We start from the raw sequence: 5,699 nt of genomic DNA, 5'->3' as shown, positions 1-5,699 counted from the left end.
TAAACCATATAGGTACTCTTGTCCTATATCGAAATTCAGTTCTATTTAACTATAGCATATTCGACACTCACTTCTCAGATCTCGCATCAAACTCATAGACAGATAATTGGTGATCAGGCAATTAAAAGTAATTAAGCACAAATAAAATAGAATACATAGAAATTAGGGGGAAAATAAATCATATTAAAACCATAAACAATGTTAAACAATATCCATCTAACCCTAATAAAGTGTTTAGCTACACATGTTCATTGAAGCATAATTACACATATTAACTTTAAGAAAAGAGATGAAAATAGAGAAGAGAAGAATGTTGAAAACTCTCTGAAGAATGCCTCCAATATTGCAGTTGATCTCTCCACTTTGCATCTGTATTCTCTCTTTTTTTCTCTCTAAAATTGTTTGATGAAATCAACTCATTTCTTCCCTTTATATAGGCATTGAAGGCCTAAAAAGATGGAAAAAACGCACATGTTTAAATTCCCATTCGGATTTAAATTTTTGGGAAACCTCAAACAAGATATTTTTTTCTGCTGCGTTGACTGATAGTATTTTGGCCATAACTCTCTCAATATTGCTCGGAATGGGACGATTCAAGATGTTCTGGAAAGATAAGAGAGAGATCTAGAACTTTTATGTTTTGACTTTTTCCAAAATCTTATAAAAACATTGTCGAATTCAGGCTTGAAGTTTCAGCTTGCACAATTTTCTCTATTTTAAATATCATGATATTTTTATCTTTTTCCCATCTTTTTCTCTGATATTTTTCTAATCTTCTTCTTTTTTAAATATGCAAAAATAAAAGATAACAAGCGTAAAAATGCTCCAAACACGATTAAAACTTAATTAAAAATATACTAAACTTAATCTAAAATTAATACTAAAATAACCTAACATATATGAGTACAACTTAGTGCGAGAAAAAGAAAGGGTACAACTTTCAGGTTATTATGTAAGCAAGAGATTTCTGAGTAGGGAGTCCAGGTGTCTGATGACAGAAAAGTTGTTCTATTGCTTACTGATAGCCTTAAGGAAGTCAAGACTGTACTTTCAGGCCCTTGCCATCAAGGTACTCACGAACCACCTTCTTTGGCAAGTACTGCAAAAACTAGATTCCTTAGGGAGACCGCTTAAGTATGCAATATATAGAGCTTAGTCAATTTGATATACATTGTCATCCGAGAATCTTAATCACAGGTCAAGCCCTGGCCAATTTCATTGTGGAATGCATCAAAATAAATGACAATTCGAAAGAACCAATTCCAGAATAAGAGGTCTAGAAAGTTTACGTTGATCATGGATCCTTGAATGAGAAAGGTATTGAAGCTGGGATAATGCTACTCTCCCTTCAAGGGCTCCAACTATAGAGTTCTCTTGGTTCAAATTTGTTACCTCCAATAATAAGGCAGAGCATGAAGCAATGATTGCTGGTTTACACCTATCCAAGGAAGTCGGAGCTAAAAATATTGAAGTTTATAGTGACTCTCAGCTAGTTGTAAGCCAAATATCTAGAGAATGTCAAACAAAAAGAAAAAAGATGGCTGCTTATGTCTCCAAAGCTGTTGAACTACATCAGCACTTCAAAAGACACCATTCGGCAGGTCCCTAGGGACCAAAATGCCTTTGTGGATATGCTGGCCAAGTTAGCAACATATGCAAAAATAGAGGAATGTGAAGTGGTTCTCGTGGCTCAACTCTCTATGCCAAGTACTCAAGCACTAGGGGTAAATTTCATAGACCACTCCGCCTCATGGATAGGTCCGATCAACAAATTCTTAAGTTTTGAAGAGCTACCCGCAGACAGAACAACCACTAGGAAAATCTAGTACCAAGCTTTCAGATATGTCATCATGGATGAAAAACTGTATTTAAGAGGGCTATCCATGCTATACTTAAGATGCATAGCCGGGACTTAGGTAAGTGTTGTTATCCATAAAGTGGACGAAAGTTTTTGCAGAGACCACACATCTGGACCAAGTTTATCAAAAAGATCATCTAACAAGGATATTTCTAGCCCACTATAAAAAATGATTGTATCGACTACGTCTAGAAGTGTGAACAATGCCAACGTTATGCTAAAGGCCCTCGAGCTCCGCCCACAGAAATAAGCTTCATGAGCAACTCATGGGCTTTTGTAGTATGGGGAATTAACTTAGTAGGGTATCTTTCTACTGGGAAAGGAGGAGTTAAATATGCCATAGTTGTCATTGAATACTTCATAAGTGGGTAGAGGTGGAACCAATGAACACAGTCACCTCCAAAAAGGCCTTGGATTTCATGATCAAGAACATAGTATGTTGTTATGGACTTCCACGCAAGAGACAATGGAAAGTAATTCAATAGTGATCACTTCACCAAATTTTGTACAAAACATGGAATCATCAAAAACTATAGGCCAACATACAAGTGGAAGACGTCAACAAGATCTTAAAAACAATGTTGAAGAAGAAGTTGGAAGCTTACAAAGCGCATTGGCCAGAAGAACTTCCTAGAGTTCTCTGGGCATACTAAACAATAGAAAGAACTTCAATGGGGCGTACCCCATTTTTTATGGTGTACGTTTGTGAAACTATCATCATGTGGAAATCATTGTACCATCTTACAGACGAGAGACCTATGATCCTACCTGAAACCATGCTTTACTTTAAGAATCTTTGGATTTAATTGAAAAGCTTCAAGAGCATTTATGAGTCAACTCAAAAGCCAAAAGCCAGAAGTTTGAAGTTGGCGATCTCATCTTGAGAATGGTATTTTTTGCATCTCAAGAACTGGGAGTGTGGTTTCTAGGACCTAACTTGGAGGTACCATATAAAATCTAGCACAAGGTGTGATGGAACATATTGATTGAAAAGACTTGATGGGTGAGAAATTCTACAAGCTTAAAATGCGGACCACCTGCATCGGTACTATCAATAAGTGGGGGTGGCTAGATCTCTTTTAATTCTGCATATTTTAACTTTCTTTTTCATTCCAAAAAAATGAAAGCCTTAAGGCATGCGTTAGGGCAAACACAATGTATGAAAAAGAGGAAATTAAAAGGAAAATATGTGAAGTCTTTTTAAATTTTGTATATGTTTCTACAAATGATCAAGGACCCATGTCCTAAGCTCACTTGGGGGTTATTATGTACATTTATGTACCTCTAAAAATTTACTTGTTATGATCTGGAGTAAAAGCACAAAATGAAGCTCAAGGTTTAACCTTTGGAATCGGAGCCTCAAGGATTTGGGAGTAAGTTACTTCTCACCACGATAGATCAAAAAAACCAATAGCCAGCTCAGGTTGATAAAAGAAATTTAAGCTTCTAAAAAATTGAGAAATGGAAAATTTTTAGGAAAACAAACAATTGAAGTCCAAGTCTTTGGATCTGAGAACTCAAGGAACTCAAAGTAAATAATTTTACAAAAAAATTTCTAGAGTATGGATACTTATTATTCGGTATGGTAATAAAAATGCCAACTGAAGCCCACAAAGTTCGTGCCTTTGTAACCAGAACCTCAGGGATTTGTGAGTAAGTTACTTCTTACCACATGTTAATTAATGATTCATCAGTTAGCTCAGGCTAGCAAGGCAAATGAAACTCAAGTTTCAAAAACAATAAAAAGTGAAAATAGTAAAAAAAAAAAAAAGCTAATCGGAGTCCGAAAGGTCCAGGCCTTTAGAATTGGTACCTCAAGGACCCAGGAGTAAGTTACATGTGAATATTCCATTCTTGAAAAATAAACAGGTTAAGATTGAATTTTCAAAACCCCAAAGGCCTAGACTATCAGAACCAGGACCTCAGGGAATCTAGAAGTAAATAATTTAATAAATAACCTAGTATAAAAGACTAAGTACATAATTAAAATCCCAGGGTTCACTCCGTTAGAGCTGGAAACTCAGGGCATCTAGAAGTAAATTCACTTAGCAATAAATTTATCTAAAGATAGCATACTTAATGAATTTGAATCAAAATCATATGGACCAATGTAATTGAAAACCAGTCTACTCCTAAGGGACAATCCAAAATAGGCTAAAAGTAATTACATGCATCAAGCCTCCCGGTTAGGGCGTTAGAATGTCTCTGCAATGTTAAATAGGGGGACCATTGTCCCCCAAAGAAAAAAAGAACTAAGAGAGTAAAATGAATTATAAAGTTGCATAAATTCATCCTTAGGCTTTGGTGTTGGCCTTGTTGAAGGATGCACTTTACTTTTCGACAATTTGGTCATGTTTTGTCATTTGAACTGGAGGCTCCGAGTATGGTACCTCCTCCAAAAGGATACTGACAAGAGCAGAGGATAGTATGATGCCTCCACTTTCTCTACATCAGGGGCAAGTTGTTCTTTAGCAAGGAAAAGAGAGTTGTAGTGTGCCTCATCTTCACCCAATGCCCTCAAGTTGATGTCCTTGTTCTAGCTCCAAAGGACATAAAGAGCATTGACAAAGGTGCCACTCAAATCACAGAATCTTCTCTCCTCCGCTAAGACTAGGTCCTCCTCCACATCTTTCAGGTTGAGCTCCAAGAGACCACACTTCTCCTCAACCTCAACTACCTTGGCATTGGATGCATTCAATTTAGCCTACCAGTCCTTTTGAGCTACCACAAAAGCATCCTTGAGTTCAGTGACTAGCTTCAACGCCCTCTGCAGAATGTAAACATGTTCTATTTTGGCCTCAAGGTCTTTAGATAGATCCTCCGCCCTGTCATTTGCCTGCTTTAGCTTGACCTCCACATCCTTGAGCTTGGCCTTGAGGGCGACTTCTCTCTTTTCCATAATGAAGGTCTGGTTTTTAGCCTGGTTGAAGTTGGTCTTCTAGCCTTCGACCTTCTTCTCAAGTTTTGAGTAATCTTCCTTTAATTTATGGTAATCGTCCCTCACAGAAGCTATGACCTGGTCCAAGCCAGCCTGAAGGCACTCATTAACCTGATGATTCACTGTGCTTTGCATGTGGTCTTGGGCACTCTTAAAGTCAGCCTTGGCCTTCTCTAAGTTAGCCATAATCTCCACCTCCTTACCCTCAGCAGCCTCGTATACAGCTTGGAGGCTCTCAAGCTCCAGGGTCATGTCTGATACTGGCTTAGAGAAATGTTCAACAAGAAGGGTTACCTAAAAAGTCAAAAATAGAAAAATTGTATGAGATGGTTAATAGAACAACCATAAAGCTCATTAGTACAATTGAAAAATTTAGAAAAGAGCACTTATCGCAAAGTTTGGTGGCAGAGACAATTGGCAAGGTAGATCGGTTCTCTACTTCTAACTGTAGCCTAGCGTTTCGTACTCAACTCTCTGAGAGTAACAACCTTGTATTGGAGAATGTCAATAATGAAAGACGCCAACTCTTTCCTGAGCATGCCCTTATAATACGCATGAGCTAGAGCTTGGATGGAATTTAGCAGGTCCTTTGAGCCTTTATTACCCTTATCGACCTTGCGCTTTGAGGATAGCACCTTAGCCATCTCCTATTCCGTAATCGATGGAGCTTCGTACCTTTAGGGGAAAATTTGAGAAGCCTATTGCATTGGAGCATTGTACTCGTCGTCTAAGGCCAAACATGGAGAGAAAGGTAGCTGGCAAGGCAACCACTCCCTTTGCCGAGACCTTCAGTGTCAGTTTGGGATTTACAGGTTTTAGCTCCTACGATCCAGTGGGGTTAGCTTCTTTGCTACTCTGGGAGTCCCTCTTCTCCCAATCCAATTTCGTAGCCCTTTCATTTTA

The sequence above is a fragment of the Cannabis sativa genome, chromosome 4 (genome assembly GCF_029168945.1).
Source record: "Cannabis sativa cultivar Pink pepper isolate KNU-18-1 chromosome 4, ASM2916894v1, whole genome shotgun sequence".
NCBI lineage: Eukaryota > Viridiplantae > Streptophyta > Magnoliopsida > Rosales > Cannabaceae > Cannabis > Cannabis sativa.
The sequence above is the reverse complement of the archived record's forward strand: the minus strand, read 5'-3'. Positions refer to the sequence as shown.